Source organism: Mesoplodon bidens (genome assembly GCF_964165515.1).
Source record: "Mesoplodon bidens genome assembly, chromosome: 1".
Lineage (NCBI taxonomy): Eukaryota > Metazoa > Chordata > Mammalia > Artiodactyla > Ziphiidae > Mesoplodon > Mesoplodon bidens.
Genome location: NC_138176.1, coordinates 210067188 through 210086298, shown reverse-complemented (window position 1 = coordinate 210086298; position 19111 = coordinate 210067188). Strand labels below are relative to the sequence as shown.

The 19111-nt window shown below is 35.0% G+C and overlaps 1 pseudogene across 1 annotated transcript; it reads right to left on the bottom strand.

The window, feature by feature from the left end:
* Nucleotides 1–611: 611 nt before the first annotated feature.
* On the bottom strand, nt 612–19111 carry LOC308605552 (transmembrane protein 135-like; annotated as a pseudogene). Its single transcript has 2 exons — nt 19042–19111; nt 612–1576 (listed from the first exon to the last, which is right to left on the bottom strand). The product of its transcript is annotated as a transmembrane protein 135-like (transcript).

Below are 19111 nucleotides of genomic sequence, written 5' to 3'. Positions count from 1 at the left end.
CTATGGCATTTATCCAAACAGTATGACCCATCTTTGCATCCCTGAAGAATGGCCACTTTCTCCAATTAATTTGCTCTGTACTAAATAAAGCAGCATTGTCTGTGAAGAGTTACTCCATACCTATAACATTTCACTAGTATAGTTACCAATTCAGAAGTTAAAAAAAAAAAAATAGACCAAATCCATGTACCTGTGATCCTTTGTATCCTAAAATGTAGAAATATTCTTAATTTTAACCAAGAATTATATTGGAATGAAGTAAAACATCTTTTAGAGTAATTTGAGTATACTCTTATTTGTTACTACATTTCTAAATAAATTACTTAAGATTGCTTGTGGACATAATTTAATCTATAATATATCATAATGTCAACCATTACAGTGATCCAGAATGAGATTCTGGCTATAGAGCAAGCTTAATTATTAAGCAACACTTTCCTAAAAAGCTTCTGTATTTCTGATTGGTAAGAAAAACAAACAACAAAAAGAGCATCTCTCATTGAAATAACACTGACATTCAAGCTCAGGCCCCCTTCTTTGTGTTCAACATAATTAACTCTCTAGGAAAAAATAATGAAACATTAAGTCACATTAACAAGTTACAGTCATCTTCAAGGAAACCCGATGGGCAATTCTGGTGTTACAGTTGTGTATCTTGGATCCAACCTAGGGATGAAGTCCTGAAAGTGTTTAGATGCACCAGTACCAAAAACATCAAGGACTTTTCGGTTCATGATGGCAAATCTGCCCTTGGTGAGCCTTAAAAGGAACTTCCAGTAAGATGGTCTCAAGGTCTGAACTTCCATGACAGCTGCCTGGAAGCAAACTGCTGTAGAGATGGAATAGATGATAGTGTCTGAATGGGAAAAATAGGGAACCTTTCCTGCTTCAATGCCTTTGAAATACATTGTCTCTATCAATTTGGAAGCTAAATACATGGAAATTGTGCTTTTATGAAACATCATTGATATTCCCACCAAAAATTCAGCTATAATGGCATGCAGTTCATCATCCAGATTTCTGACCCAGCACAGGAAGCAACTAGTACCCTTGTATACACTAACAAAAGAGCCCAGAAAAGCTCTGAGCTGGAAGTTTTCTTTATTATAGAAGAGAGAAAGTAGCTGGAATGGCTGTGTAAACAGATGCCTAAATGCAGAGGGAGTCCAGAGGCAGCACTGGATCAAGTATCCCATGCTAAACATTCTGATGAAAACTTTAATGCAATAAGAGATGCAATTATCCTCATAATGTTTGCAACATCAATGCCTTGGTCCATGCTTACATACTGAATCCACAAGCTTCCTGACTAGAGCAATTATATTCATTCCTCTTGGTTTTTCCTCATGTTTTTCAGTCTTTTGTTCCACTTTTGCATATGCCGCCTCTAGTGAATAAGAATGTGTGGGAATTTCTTCCTTCCCAACAATGAACCTAAATGCAGAGAATGTAAATCCTTTCAAATCATCTTTGCACCCACGCAGGAATGTTTTGCTAAAGGGTAGACTAGTGGCAGAGGCTACCAGTTGTCCCCCAATATCTGTTCTCACTTTCTTCTTGTAATAGGCCCCATGAACTTAAGCTGGGCAAATGGGTTGCTAAAATTATAATATTTTCTAGCTTTTTTTGCAGTTAGGTGTAACCAGTGAAATGTAAGGAAAATGGTAACAAAACTTCTGTGAAGACTGGAATGTGGACGCAATATCTAGAACTGGAACAGATATCTTGCACAGCAAGGTAGAAACCACACGTTAAAGATGGTAGAGCACAGAAGGAGCTTGGGTCCCTAAGGAGACCAGAGTCACCATATTCATCATAGTCTGCCAATATTTTTGTGAGAGTGAAACAAATTTCTATCTACAAATTCTATCTTGAGTAAGCAGCTATAATTTGAGATTTCCTGTTACTCATAATTGGACCTAATTTTAACTGAGAATGACTCAGCAGTACTGTTAGAGAAATAGGACTCTATTTTATCTGTTTATCTGTTCTCTTTTCCTAGTGTAAGTGATTTTCCATTAGCATTATCAATGGAGTTTTTCAAGATAGTAGATTACTATTGAAGGCGAGGGTGGCAACTCAAATTTTCTTGGAATATTTGGTAATCCTATTTCTAGAGCACATGTCCATACAAAGCTACTGATATTTTTTAACTGGCGGGAATATTTCAGAACTAATTCACACTCTTCTTTGCATACACATACACAATACCTTATTTTGCTTGATTCAGTGAAGCAGAATACTTTTTTATTTATAAGTTAATAATTACTCCAGCAGTAACTAAACTACGATTACTAGCACAGGAAGTTAGCTAGGTACCATGTCTCCACCATAAAACTGTAAAATGTTTGAATTAGAAGATATCTTAGTAAACATCTAATTCAACTCATTCTTCTTTTCAGATGAAGATGTTCAGAGCTACAAGGTAAAAATTACAAAATCTCAAGATTATTTATAAAGCAGTGGTACAAAAAAGCACCAATTATTATTCTCTAGCACATTTATTGTAACCAATAAGACCCACTTTATCAGCTTGGAATACTAAATGAATGACATTTCCTTTCCTTTTTTTTTTTTTTTTTTAATTACTGAAGATCCTACTGTCTTTGTTAGTAGGAAGGCCAACAGCCTTCTTTTCAACTGCTATAAAACTTCATGATCATACTCAGCTCTCAGATTTTACTTAGATCTCACTACTGGAAGACGATTAGAGAACCTGATCAACTCACCCACCAGTTTCACATTTTCACATTTTCTCTTTGACACATGGGTTCTTGATTTTACATATAACTTTTATATTGTCATAAGGATTTCAGTGATACTTAGTTTATCTAAAAACACTGTAAAATTAGTGACAAATCACATTTGAAAATGCAAAATTCCTATTTTACTTAGTAAAGTGTAAGAAAGAATTCCATTTGCATTTATTTAATGCAAGCATAGTTCTTGGACTCCCCCTTAACAGTAAGATACAAAATAATTTAGATACTGTCTTAAGGCTGACTTTAGGAATCTTTGGAACCTTCTGGGATCTATCTTTTCTAACTTCCCTAAAGGACATCTTTCTAAGAGATTGCTTTACAAAAAAATCTACTTATGCATACAATCCTTTAAGTAGATGGAAGTCATACTTTAATTTAATTCATTATACCACTGCCACTGCATTGATCTTTTGTCTGTTTCTGTGCAAGTTAACTTATTTTGATATTTTATGTCATGAATCACTATAGGAATTTAATTAAATTGATATATTAACTGTGCTATAATTGCCACTAAAGTATTGTAAATGTCAGGCTACTCTGCTCTCATCCCAGATCATGACTGTAAATAAGATGCTGCAATTCAGATTCTGTTCTTTATCAAGAGATGTGTACAAAAAGAAATAATCTATTTTGACCCAAAATCTGGAATTTGAATTTTACCTTTCACATAGAAATGATAAATAATTCCACAGAATATTTGATAAATTACCTATAATTATTTTTTTCAATATTTTCTAATGCTCCAATGTTTAATGCTCTTCTGTGTTCATGATCTGATCATTGATAAATTGCCTGTCAGAAGTCGTGCTACTCACTTTTTTAGACTCTAATTTATTCAGCACTTTTTTGAACATAAGTTAGTTTCATTTCCATTTTCACTAAGAGTATTTTCAAAATCTGATAATTTAGTTTTAAAAGTTTCATACTACACATTATCAATATAAAATTCCTATAAAAATGATATATCCCATTTAGCAAATTCATCATCTGAACACACAGGAGCTATGATTGTACACCTTGAGGTATTTATCAATGTGGCAGCATAGATACTATATGATGGAATTAACTGGCCATAGTATTTAAGATAAATAAACTTGCATTTAATAGTGAAAAGCACTTCACACACTATTGATACTTAGACTGAAAAGTAACATGTTACTTTGTATAATAAATATGTTTAAATATTTTGAATGTTTAATATTTTTGTTTATTTAAAGTCATATTAGTTTAAATCAACCACCTATACCGAAGGTCATATTTACTTATCATTATATGCAAAATTAACTTAATTCCTTCCAAAAATAGATGGACTATAAACAAGCAAGTTGGGCATTAATAAGTGTTAATTTATTGACATACAAAGCTTTAATTAACACTTTAATATCAAAAACTATTTAATATCCTAAAATTCTATTTAGCTGGTATTTTCTTCCCCACCCTTTTAACAGGACTTATGAACCTGATGATGTTTCCTCTACCCTAACACCCAAAAAAGTGTAATATACAACATCATAAATAAATATTTGGGAGCAAATTAATTCAATACTAGATTAATGAATAAACACTTAAATAAATTTTTGGATTTAAAGTTCTATAAAATAGTTGATTTCTTAAATGTAGAAATCTATTTTTTATATTATTCTGAAATTTTTTGGTTATATTTATATACTTCATAGTTTAGAATAGTGTTAGACTTACAGAAAAATCTGAAGATAGTATAGAGAGTTCCTACATAACTCATACCCAATTTCCCCCATTCTAACATCTTCCATTAATATGGTCCACTATTAATGAATCAATACTGATCTATTAGTATATATCTCAGTATCTTACATTAGTATGGTCACAATTAGTGAATCGGTATTGAAACATTATTATTAATTCATGTTCATACTTTATTACTATTCCCTTATTTTTTATCTAATGTCATTTTTCTGTTCCAGGATCCCATCCAGGATATTATGTTACTAGTCATCCTGTCTCTGTATTCACCTCTTGGTTGTTCTCAAACGTTCCTTGTTTCGGAGGACCTTGATAGGTTTGAGTAGTACTAACGAGGCATTTTGCATAATATTCCTCAACAGGAATTTAATGTTTTCCTCATGATGTTACAAGTTTTGGGAAGAAGACCACAGAGTTAAAGTGCCATTTCCATCACGTTTTATGAAGGGTAAATACTATCAACATAATCAATCATTGTTAATGTTGACTGTAATCACCTGAATTAGGTAGTATTTGTCAGGTTTCTCCACTGTAAAGTTACTATACTTCCCTATTTTAATTCTGTACTCTTTGAAAGGAAGTCACTATGCATAGCCTACCTTTAAGGAATTGGGAGTTATGCTCCACCTACTTGAGGGTAGAGTATCTATAGAAATTATTCAGAATTTTTCTGCATTGAAAATCTGAAATTTTTCTGCATTGAAAATTTGTCTATTCTTGTTTGCATGTTTGTTCAATCATTTATTCAAATCAGAATGGAAGAAAGCTTAATTTAAATTGATAACATCTAGTACCAATGATAACTATTGAAATGGAGGGAATATTCAAAAATCTTTGTCTTAAAAGGGAATATGACTTTCCATATATGATTTTCTAGCATATGGCTTGCCAAGGTGACTCTGGTACTATTACATACTAATGATGGTTAAAATAAAACAGTCTTAGGCACTTCTTTGATGCTCTCTTTGACCTTTGAAAAATGCATCTTTACCATAAAGGAAGAAAAAAAAATCTATTCTCAGCTCCTCTTCAGAACTCTTTAGGAAAAGCCAGATGGAGAAAGGCAGTTTCACTTGAGTCATTTTTCATTTTCTCATTTTCTAACCTACATATTCAGTTTTCCTCCCTTTTTTAGTAAAACTATATGTTTTCTTTATTTACTCTTTATTTATGGAGCATGTACCATGTGTTCTGTTCTGAGGATAATGAGCAAGTTTGCTATATTTGGTTCCCACATAACATTGATTACAATTAACTTTGGTTCATTTGTAGTTAAATTAAGAAAAGCAATGATTAGATATAGTCAGGACTACTGCACTTTTTTAAAACATGTGGCCATTAGGAAATACTTCACGTTCCTCAATTCTTTATACAATTAAGTGAGGTATCCCTGGTTCAAATACTATGCATCTTCCAAGACACCTTAGAAATATTCAGTTCAAGACCCTAGAAGGCCATGGAAATCATAACTGGCCAGTCACAGGATGAAAATCAAGAGAATTTTCTTGGTGATATAAAAACAAACCCCCAAAATTAAGAAAATGGTAATAGGAACATACATATCAATAATTACCTTAAATGTAAATGGATTAAATGCTCCAACCAAAAGACACACACTGGATGAATGGATAAAAAAGCAAGCCCCTTATATATGTTGTCTACAAGAGATCCACTTCAGACCCACGGACACATACAGACTGAAAGTGAGGGGATGGAAAAATATATCCCATGTAAATGGAAATCAAAAGAAAGCTGGAGTAGCAATACTCATAAAAGACAAAATAGACTTTTTAAAATAAAGACTGTCACAAGAGATAAGGAAGGACACTATGTAATGATCAAGGGATCAATCCAAGAAGAAGATATTACAGTTTTAAATATTTCTACACCCAATATAGGAGTACCTCAATACATAAGGCAAATGTTAACAGCCATAAAAGGGGAAATATATAGTAACACAATAATAGTGGGGGACTTTAACACTCCACTTACACCAATGGATAGGCCATCCAGAGAGAAAATTAATAAGGAAACACAAGCCTTAAATGATACATTAGACCAGATAGACTTAATTTTATAGGACATTCCATCCCAAAGTAGCAGAGTACACATTCTTCTCAAGCGCACACATAACATTCTCCAGGATAGACCACATCTTGGGTCACAAATCAAGCCTCAATAGAAATACAAAGGATACTGAGAGATTACAACAAGCAACTATATGCCAATACAATGGACAACCTGGAAGATATGGACAAATTCTTAGAAATGCACAACCTTCTGAGACTGAATCAGGAAGAAATAGAAAATATAAACAGACCAATCACAAAAAAATGAAATTGAGACTGTGATTAAAAATCTTTCAACAAACAAAAGCCCAGGACCAGATGGCTTCACAGGCGACTTCTATCAAACACTTAGAGAAGAGCAACACCTATCCTTCTCAAACTCTTCCACAATATAGCTGAGGGAGGACCACTCCCAAACTCATTCTATGAGGCCACCATCACCCTGATACCAAAACCAGACAAAGATGTCACAAAGAAAGAAAACTACAGGCCAATATCACTGATGAACACAGATGCAAAAATGCTCCAAAAAATACTAGCAAACAGAATCCAACAGCACATTAAAAGGATCATATACCATGATCAAGTGGGGTTTATCCCAGGAATGCAAGGATTCTTCAATATATGCAAATCAATCAATGTGATAAACCATATTAACAAATTGAAGGAGAAAAACCATATGATCATCTCAATAAATGCAGAAAAAGCTTTCAACAAAATTCAACACCCATTTATGATAAAAACCCTCCAAAAAGTAAGCAAAGAGGGAACTTATCTCAACATAATAAAGGCCATGTATGACAAACCCACAGCCAACATCGTTCTCAATGGTGAAAAACTGAAACCATTTCCAGTAAGATCAGGAACAAGACACGGTTGTCCACTCTCACCACTATTATTCAACAGTTTTGGAAGTTTTAGCCACAGCAATCAGAGAAGAAAAAGAAATAAAATGAATCCAAACAGGAAGAGAAGAAGTAAAGCTGTCACTCTTTGCAGATGACATGATACTATACATAGAGAATCCTAAAGATACTACCAGAAAACGACTAGAGTTAATCAACGAATCTGGTAAAGTAGCAGGATACAAAATTAATGCACAGAAATCTCTGGCATTCCTATACACTAATGATGACAAATCTAAAGAGAAATTAAGGAAACACTCCCATTTACCATTGCAACAAAGAGAATAAAATATCTAGGAATAAACCTACCTAAGGAGACAAAAGACCTATATGCAGAAAACTATAAGACACTGAGGTAAGTTGACTTTCTATCTACAATCTACAGATTCAGTGCAATCCCTATCAAACTACCAATGGCGTTTTTCACAGACAATTTACCAATGGTCTTTTGTGTTCATGGAAACATAAAAGACCCTGAACAGCCAAAGCAATCTTGACAAAGAGAAACAGAGCTGGAGGAATCAGGCTCCCTGACTTTAGACTATACTACAAAGCTACAGTAACCAAGACAGTATGGTACTGGCTCCAAAACAGAAATATAGATCAATGGAACAGGACAGAAAGCCAGAGATAAACCCATGCACATATGGTCACCTTATTTTTGATAAAGGAGGCAAGAATATACAATGGAGAAAAGACAGCCTCTTCAATAAGTGGTCCTGGGAAAACTGGACAGCTACATGTAAAAGAAGGAAATTAGAATACTCCCTAAAACCATACACAAAAGTAAACTCAAAATTGACTAAAGATCTAAATGTAAGGGCAGACACTATAAAAATCTGAGAGAAAAACATAGGAAGAACACTCTATGACATAAATCACAGTACAATCCTTTTTGACCCACCTCCTAAAGAAATGGAAATAAAAACAAAAATAAACAAATGGGACCCAATGAAAACTTAAAAGCTTTTTCACAGCAAAGGAAACAATAAAGAAGACGAAAAAACAACCCTCAGAATGGGAGAAAATATTTGCAAATGAAGCAACTGACAAGGATTAATCTCTAAAATATACAAGCAGCCCATGCAGCTCAATATGAAAAAAAAAAAAAACAACCCAATCCAAAAATGGGTCGAAGACCTATATAGACATCTCTCCAAAGAAGATATACAGATTGCCAACAAACAAATGAAAGTATGCTCAACATCACTAATCATTAGAGAAATGTAAATCAAAACTAAAATGAGGTATCACCTCACACCAGTAAGAATGGCCATGATCAAAAAAATCTACAAACGGTAAATGCTGGAGATGGCGTGGAGAAAAGGGAACCCTCTTGCACTGTTGGTGAGAATGAAAATTGATACAGGCACTATGGAGAACAGTATGGAAGTTCCTAAAAAACTAAATATAGAACTAACTACTATATGACTCAGCAATCCCACTACTGGGCATATACCCTGAGAAAACCATAATTCAAAAAGAGTCATGTACCACAATGTTCATTGCAGTTCTATTTACATTAGCCAGGACATGGAAGCAACCCAAGTGTCCACTGACAGATGAATGTATAAAGAAGATGTGGCACATATATACAATGGTATATTACCCAGCCATGAAAAGAAATGAAATTGAGTTATTTGTAGTGAGGTGGATGGACCTAGAGTCTGTCATACAGAGTGAAGTAAGTCAGAAAGAGAAAAACAAATACCGTATGCTAACACATATATATGGAATCTTAAAAAAAAAAAGTTCTTAAGAACCTAGGGGGAGAATAAAGATGCAGATGTAGAGAATGGACTTGAGGACACGGGGAGGGGGAAGTGTAAGCTGAGACGAAGTGAGAGAGTTACATGGACTTATATACACTACCAAATGTAAAATAAATAGCTAGTGGGAAGCAGCCACATAGCACAGGGAGATCCACTCAGTTCTTTGTGACCACCTTGAGGGGTAGAATAGGGAGGGTGGGAGGGAGACACAAGAGGGAAGAGATATGGGGATATATGTATATGTATACTGATTCACTTTGTTATAGAGCGGAAGGTAACACACCATTGTAAAGCAATTATGCTCCAATAAAGATGTTAAAAAAAAATTCTGCACCCATTTATGATAAAAACTCTCCAGAAAGTGGGTATAGAAGGAACCTACCTCAACATAATAAAGGTTGTATATGACAAGCCCACAGCAAACATCATTCTCAATGGTGAAAAACTGAAAGTATTTCCTCTAAAATCAGGAACAAGACAAGGGTGCCCACACTTGACACTACTACTCAACATAGTTTTGGAAACCCTAGCCACAGCAATCAGAGAAGAAGAAGATTTAAAAGGAATAAGAATTGGAAAGAAGAAATAAAACTGTCACTTTTTGCAGATGACATGATACTCTACATAGAAAATCCTGAAGATGACACCAGAAAACTACTAGAGCTAATCAACAATTTAGTAAAGTCACAGGATACAAAATTAATACACAGAAATCTCTTGCATTCCTGTACACTAACAACAATAGATCAGAAAGAGAAATTAAGGAAACAATCCCATTTACCATTTCAAAAAAAGAATAAAATACCTAGAAATAAACCTACCTAAGGAGGCAAAAGACCTGTATGCAGAAAACTATAAGATACTGATGAAAGAATTCAAAGGCAACACAAACAGATGGAAAGGTATACCATGTTCTTGGATTGGAAGAATCAACATTGTGAAAATGACTATACTACCCAAAGCAATCTACAAATTCAATGCAATCCCTATCAAATTACCAATGGCATTTTTCAGAGGACTGGAGCAAAAAATTTACAATTGGTATGGAAACAATACCAATACCTCAAATAGCAAAAGCAATCTTGAGAAACAAAAATGGAGCTGGGGGAATCAGACTCCCTGACTTCTGACTATAATACAAAGCAAAAGTAATCAGAACAGTATGGTACTGGCACAAAAACAGAAATATGGATCAACAGAACACAATAGAAAGCCATGAGATAAACCCATGCACCTATGGTCACCTAAGCTATGACAAAGGAGGTCAGAATACACAATGGAGCCAAGATAGCCTCTTTGGTAAGTGGTGCTAGAAAAACTGAACAGCTACATGTAAAAGAAGGAAATTAGAACACTCCCTAACACCATACACAAAAGTAAACTCAAAATGGATTAAAGACCTAAATATAAGGCCAGACACTATAAAACTCTGAGAGGAAAACATAGGAAGAACACTCTTTGACAAAAACCACAGCAAGATCTTTTTTGACCCACCTCCTAGAGTAATGAGAATAAAAACAAAAATAAACAAATGAAACTTAAAAGCTTTTGCATAGCAAAGGAAACCATAAACAAGACAAAAAGACAACCCTCAGAATGGGAGAAAATATTTGCAAATGAAGCAACTGACAAAGGATTAATCTCCAAAATATATAAACAGCTCATGTAGCTCAATATCAAAAAAACAAACAACCCAATCCAAAAATGGGCAGAAGACCTAAATAGACATTTCTCCAGAGAAGACATATAGATGGCCAACAAACACATGAAAAGATGCTCAACATCACTAATTATTAGAGAAATGCAAATCAAAACCACAATGCGGTATCACCCCACACTGGTCAGAATGGCCATCATCAAAAATCTACAAACAATAAATGCTGGCGAGGGTGTGCAGAAAATGGAACCCTCATGCATTTTTGGTAGGAATATAAAATGATACAGCCACCATGTAGAACAGTATGGAGATTCCTTAAAAAACTAAAATAGAACTACTATATGACCCAGCAATCCCACTACTGGGCATATACCCAGAGAAAACCATAATTCAAAAAGCCACATGCACCCCAATGTTCATTGTAGCACTATTTAAAACAGACAGGACATGGAAGCAAACCAAATGTCCATCAACAGAGGAATGGATAAATATGTGGTACATATATACAGTGGAATATTAGCCATAAAAAGGAATGAGATGGGTCATTTGTAGAGACATGGGTGGACCTAGAGATCATCATACAGAGTGAAATAATTCAGAAAAACGAATATCGTATATTAACACACATATGTGGAATCTGAAAAAATTTGTATAGACTATCTTATTTACAAGGCAGAAATAGAGACACAGACGTAGATAACAAACGTATGGATACCAAGGGGGAAAGGCAGGTGGGATGAATTGGGAGATTGGGATTGACATATATTCACTGTGGATACTATGTATAAAATAGATAACTAATGAGAACTTACTGTATAATACAGGGAACTCTACTCAGTGCTCTGTGGTGACCTAAATGAGAAGGAAATCCAAAAAAGAGGGTATATATGTGTACATATAGCCAATTCACTCTGCTGTACAGTATAAACTAGTACAATATCATAAAGCTACTATACCCGAGTTTAAAAAAAAGTGAATTTTCTTGGGGAGGCGCAGATATTCCAATACTCTGCAAGTGTAAGAGAGTGGTATTGACCCCAACTTCTGTATTATTTGCACATATAAAAGATTAACATATATATATAATGGAAAGATAATGCAACATTCTAATTAGCTTGTACCATGTATATATTTGCCACCCTCAAGAAAAATGGAAACCATAACTATGATTGCCCATGTTTACTATCAGAGACCCCATTTTTTATATAGCAATTCAATTAAAATTTTCTATACATTAAAAAACAACTTCTTTTAAAAAATGAATTAAGAGGCTGCTGAATCCTGGCCAAAAAAACTGCTTTTACATTAAGAATTAATGTTCATTACTATTTAACTGTGTTTACAAAACAATGCTGTGACATACGGTCATTAATGTCAACTTACACTTCCAAGAATCCTCATCCAAAATTGTTATAAAATTGAAAAAATGCAGTGAATTTTGCCTACACTTTTAAAGCAGCTCTTTTGCCCCTTTCCGGTTTGCCCATTTCTGTCCCCTTCTGATCTTGAAAGAACCGAATTACAGAAATGAGATCACTAGGCAGTTTAAATAATAACTCTTTGACTTATACTCTCCTGAATGCACACCATGCCTTGCTTAACCTGTTGATTCTTTTCCTAGATAAAATAAATAAGAATGAAGAACTAAGTAGTTAAAGAATGGCTAAGCTCTCTACCTGCCACAGCCCCCTTAGCGATCCTGCAGGCAGAACATGCAGGCAAGATAACATCTGAAGACAGAGCCAGCCAGTCCACAGGCAATGGAGAATGAGGCAGACCTCAACCTCCTACCTCAGTGGTTCACTGATATTCTCCCCCCTCCCCCATTTTTCCCTTTAAAAACTGTCATGGCTGAGTAGAATCTTTGGAGTTAGTCTTGGGACATGATTCTACCTTCTCCCCCAGATTGCTGGCTTTTCTGATTAAAGCACCTTTCCTTTCTATTGACACTTTCCTCTTGAATTATTGGCTTTTGATCAGTGAGCAGCCAAACCCGAGTTCAGTAACAACTTCAATGCAGTGAACTTTTCCTACACTTCAGTGTTCAAAAACTAGTCATCAACCATTGGGTGGACCAATCTACAGCAAATTGAAAGAACAGAGAAAACTTTAAATGTAATAAAACTCCAGAAATATAACACTTGAGCAAAATATTTGTGAATCAAAATTTTCTTCACTGTATGTGTCGAAGTCCAAATTATTGCTTCCTAATATACTACTATAGATGAATATACTGTTCAGAACTGTTTTCTCCCAGGGTCATATGGTAGCTCTATTTGTAGTTTTTTAAGGAACATCCATATTGTTCTCCATAGTGGCTCCACCAATTTACATTCCCATCCACAGTGTAGGAGGGTTCCATTCTCTCCACATCCTCTCCAGCACTTATTGTTTGTGGATTTTCTGATGATAGCCATTTTGACTAGTGTGAGATGATATCTCATTGTGGTTTTGATTTGCATTTCTCTAATCATTAGCAAAGTTGAACATCTTTTCGTGTGCCTCTTGGCCATCTGTATGCCTTCCTTGGAAAAATGTCTATTTAGGTCTTCTGCCCATTTTTTGATTGGGTTGTTTGTTTTGATGATAAGAAGCCACATGAGCTGTTTGTAGATTTTGGAGACTAATCCCTTGTTGGTCACATCATTTGCAAATATTTTCTCCCATTCCATGGTTTGTCTTTTTGTGTTGTTTATGGTTTCCTTTGCTGTGCAAAAGCTTTTGAGTTTAATTAGGTCCCATTTGTTTATTTTTGGTTTTATTTCCATTACTCTGGGATACAGATCAGAAAAGATATTGCTGTGATTTATGTCAAAGAGTGTTCTGCTTATGTATTCCTCTAGGAGTTTTACAGTGTCTGGTCTCACATTTAGGTCTTTAATCCATTTTCATCTTATTTTTGTGTATGGTGTTAAAGAATGATCTAATTTCATTTTTTTTTACATGTAACTGTCCACTTTTCCCAGCACCATTTGTTGAAGAGATTGTCTTTCCACCACTGTATAGTCTTGTTTCCTTTGTCATAGATTAATTGACCATAGGTGCATGGGTTTATTTCTGGAGTTTCTATCCTGTTCCATTGATCTATAGTTCTATTTTTGTGCCAATACCACACTGTTTTGATGACTATAGCTTTGTAGTATAGTCTGAAGTCAGGGAGCCCCATTCTTCCAGCTCCACTTTTCTTTTTCAAGATTGCTTTGGCTATTCGGGCTCTTTTGTGTTTCCATACTACCATATGACCCTGCAATCCCACTCCTGGCATATATCCAGAGAAAAACATGGTCCAAAAGGATACATGCACCCCAATGTTCATTGCAGCACTGTTTACAATAGCCAAAACATGGAAGCAACCTAAATGTCCATCGACAGAGGAATGGATAAAGAAGATGTACATGTATACAATGGAATATTACTCAGCCATAAAAAATAACAAAATAATGCCATCTGCAGCAACATGGGTGGACTTAGAGATTGTCATACTGAGTGAAGTAAGTCAGACAGAGAAAGAGAAATATCATATGATATCATTTTTACGTGGAATCAAAAAGAAATCATACAAATGAGTGTATTTACAAAACAGAAATGGACTCACAGACTTAGAGAATGAACTTATAGTTACCGGGGGGGAGGGGTGGAGGGAAGGGATAGTTAGGGAGTTTGGGATTGACATGTACATACTGCCATATTTAAAAAGGATAACCAACAAGGACCTACTGTATAGCACAGGGAACTCTGCTCAATGTTATGTGGCAGCCTGGGTGGGAGGGGAGCCTGAGGGAGAAAGGATACATGTATATGTATGGCTGAGTCGCGTTGCTGTGCACCTGAAACTATCACAACACTGTTAATCAGCTATACTCCAATATAAAATAAAAAGTTTAAAAAAAAAAGAACTGTTTCCTCCCAATTTTACTATATTTGATCATCTTTGAAACCCTGTGTGATTCAAACATGTGTCTCTTTTAATTGTAGTACCAAGGCCTCTGTGTATCACTTTCTTCTGAAAAATACTTTGTTAGGAACTTAGGCAAAGAAAATACAAAAACATACTAAAAACATTTGATATTTGAAGAATTAGGCTGAATTGCATAGAATATCAAATGGGGAAGGAAAAACTGTACCTAATATCCATGTAATCATTGAGAAACAACTGTGGGTGGATACAAAAATCATAGTTTCTTGTTTCTATTACCAAGCTCTGTAACTAAATAATGATATATTTCCTTTTACAGTAGTGTGTTTTTAAAGATGAATGAGGTGACTATAACAAATATTTACATAGCCTGAAGCTATCTGTGTTTAAATAAAGCTTTCCTAAGTACACATACTGTTTTGCAAGCATGCACATAGGTTAATTTAGAAAAGAAAAAGCAGTCTTGAATCAGAATATGATTAACTAAAAATGTAGTATCTGTTTATCTATCTAAATACTGATAGTCATTTCATCTTACAACTTCTATATAGTGTCTCCCTAATTATAGCTGCAAAGAGATAATTTACTCAGCAAACAAAGACTATAATTCTATGGGACAGAATAGAGTCAGCAGGTTGACGTCTGTGAATTATGCAGATAAAGGACTAGAAAATAACCAGGTCCTAATAGGCAACTCCTATTCAGATGGAAAAGGGGAGTGGGGGAAAGACTCTTCTCAGATAATTATTAAAGTTGGGAGGGCACTTATTCCCAGGGTGCATCTCAGGGAGGACTAGTTTGTTTTGGCTTGCCTCCTCAAGTGGAAATTTAAGTGTGAATTAAAAACTGCCATGCTGAGTTTGAGAAGCAGCTCTTTCTCTTTGCCAAAGAACAACATTGGATAGAGGGCAACATGTCATAGATTTTTGAAGCTACACTGCATGTTTTATACCCTTATGGTGAATAGTAAGTAGTTTAAAGCTGTTTAGGACACAAACTGTGAATAATGTTAATAAATAGAGTGTTTGCACTGCACCTCCTTTAACTTGACAGAATGTTGCCACCTGCTTCTTAATGTTTTCAATGAACATGAAAATAAAGTCCTTATTAAGGAATAAAAAGAGCAAATTTATCCTCTAAGGAAACATTGACACATATGTAAAGCTTATTGTGCATATGACGAATTTCTTTCTAAATTAGCTAATATATGTAAGGTTCATAGCATTTTAGAAGTTTGAAAGGTTTCATGCTAATAAAATCTTTATGGCAAGTGCTATGTTTCATACTAAAATTTGACAAAATAAAATGCAGTAGGGTTATTAGAAAACAGGGTAGTTCAATGTGAATAAGTAGTCTGGATAATAAGGATAGGTAAGCCACACTCTTAGCAGCACATGCCTACACGAAATATGCAGTAAACTCAATTTACAGACCAGGTGACATTTAAATTTTCCACTGATGACCTGTATAATGCAATAAGAGCAATGCTTAGTGAGTTCCTGGAATCACTGAATAAAAATCATGACTAAACTTTTGGAATGACAGATTCAAAATCTAAATGACATGTGTGAAAGGTAAGAGACAAGCAATGTTTTTTTTTTTTTTTTTTTGGTAAAGGTTTGTGAGAAAAATCAAGCTTTCAACATAGGACAGGATGGAAAGAGAAGAAGTGGAAGAGAAGGGAAAATGTAAGTACCTTTTGGAGCACTTACTAGGTGTCAAGCAATAAACATTTTATGATGTTATTTCCAATCCTCACAACAGCACTACAAGCCAAGTGTGATACTCCCCTTTTCTACAGAGTAGTAAAGAATGACTGAGAAAGGAACATAACTCACCCAAGATGACACAGCCAGATATGACAAGAGTCAACCTCAGTTGGGTCTGACCTCAGGTACATTTGAGAGTTTAGTTAACTCTGCTCTGATAAGAATTCAGTTCTTTTTCCTCAGTTAGCCTAATTCAGTGAATAAATAATCATTCAGTGTCAAAATAGTGAAACTGTGTTTCTACTATCTTTAGATCTGTCAGAATTTGTTTTTTGATTTTTTCTTTTTTGTAGAGCCCTTGGTTCAAATCTCAACAATCCAGAAAGATATAGCAAAATACATAAAGGATCAAGAAGAATATCAAAGATAATGTGAAGACTGACAAAGAATTTTTGAAGATAAATTTAAATCACAAAAAAATGTCACTTCCACAAGAACTGACTGAGTTCATAATGTATTGATACTTTCATACTGGTAGTAAACTCTGATTATTTGGTTTCAAATTTTGTGATATTCCACATGATTTCTACAGTCTTACATGTAAGGGAAGCTGTAGGATTTTACAAGATATCAGTGAAAGAAAAAGCTCTCCAGTTCCTGGAACCCAGATTACCTCAAGGAAGTAATGAGCTGTGCACTCAGCAGCACTGCAGTTCACATGGATGGTGATGGAAAAATTCTCTGGGTACTATTGGAAAGTTACTCTAAGTCTCTAATGGAAGCAAATTATATATTTTCTAAAGTGACAGTATCACTCTAGCAATTTGCAAATAAAGTGTTCCGGTGAAATCTAATAGCTCAAACTCACTAGAACCATTATTAAAATAATTGCTTCCTCCTACTTTTTTTTTTGTCAAGTCCTACTTTGTGTGGCAGTCGGCTTTTAAAAAGAAGGTAACTTAAACTATAGAAGGACACAGAAACTACATAGGCAATATTCTCCATCTTGAATAATTCTAATATATGACTGCTGAAATAGCACTGCAGCCTGGAAAGCTGACTTCTAATAGAACATTTGTGGATAATTGAACTCTTGCTCATTGTTCAAAAGGTCATGAGGTTTGAGTGGGCTCTTTTTCTTTTGGTAAATTATTCAGTTTGAGTATTTATTGGCCTGTCAAAAGGAAAGTATTGTATGAACACTTTGTTGCTCTTCACCATTTTCTAATTTGATTGTGTTCTATTCTGTGCATAAAAGTCGGTGGAAAATTTCCATCTCTCTTTCTCAAATTCCAGTACAGAGACCTCTCATCTTTGCTCTTTGCTATATAGATCAGCCTCATGGATCAAACAGACACAAATTAAGTCAATGAGAAAGAATTATAATACTGATTGAATGGAGAGTTTTGGTTGATCAGATCATTGTTTTTATTAATATTTGGGAGCATTCCCTAAAAGGGATCTACAATAGGAAGAGTGCGGCTGATTTTTAAGGAACCGCTAGTATTAGATTATCTGTAGTCATTTATAATAGAATGGCAAAATCTGTATTTCCCACCCATGATTCTACCAAAATAGTGTCTGTATAATATCAACATGTTTTACTATAGTTAATAGAGCACTAGACCCCAATTCTGAAGAAAGTTTGGGTGCAAACTGGGCAGTTCCATTACTCCTACATGGTCTTACTGTCCAAACCTGCTGGCCCTTCATTACTATTTTCTGTATCTAATGCTGGCTAAAGGAGAATTACTTGTCAAAAGTGAGAGGATCATGAGAAAACAGAGGGTGGCTGAAATTGCAAAAATATATTCCACATGAAGGTCTTTCTTCTGACCACTGCAATCCTTAGACTTAGCTATCTATATAAAACTGAAGATTTTAAAAATTCCTTTCAGATGAGGTAGACTCTTCAACTTTTTGTCTTTTTTCTCAGTGAACAGTTCTCTCTTCCTATGGACCAGAAATTTCCATTTATTGATCACCTTGGGTATACCTGGAGCTAAGTTAGATGTTATTCTACTTCTTTGTTTAACTTTTACAACAGTCATTTGGGTCAGCCTTATTACAGATGAAGAAGTGGACACACAGAGAGTTAAGTCACTTTCTCAAGGTGCCATTTTTCAAAGGTGACAGTGCCATGATTTGAAACCAGATGTAAATGCCACTGAAGTCCAGACTTTATTTCCATGTCACATAACGACAGGGCTGCCTTCAGACCAAGTGATGCTGATCAGAAAGCATTAGGTTCTAAAGGGCCTGTCATTACATGAGATGCTGCTGACTCAATTCATCCAATAGATATTGACTTCCATGATAACACAAAGGTCACCAATATGCAAACCTATTTGTTACATATTTCCACCTCATTTTCCTTGCCTCTGGTTTAGTCCTAATGTCTCTCTCCTTGTCTATATCTACCAGTTTGATTCAGTTCCTGACTTCCTTCCAGCTTTGCCTCTCAGGTTCTGTTAGTCTTGAGCCCTTAGCTTCCTGGATTCCTATTCATTAACTGGGTAGACTACTCACGAACAGCTGTGAACTCGTAGCGACTTGCTCCCACATTGTGTTGGCATTTCAAGTGCTGGCTTTGACTCAT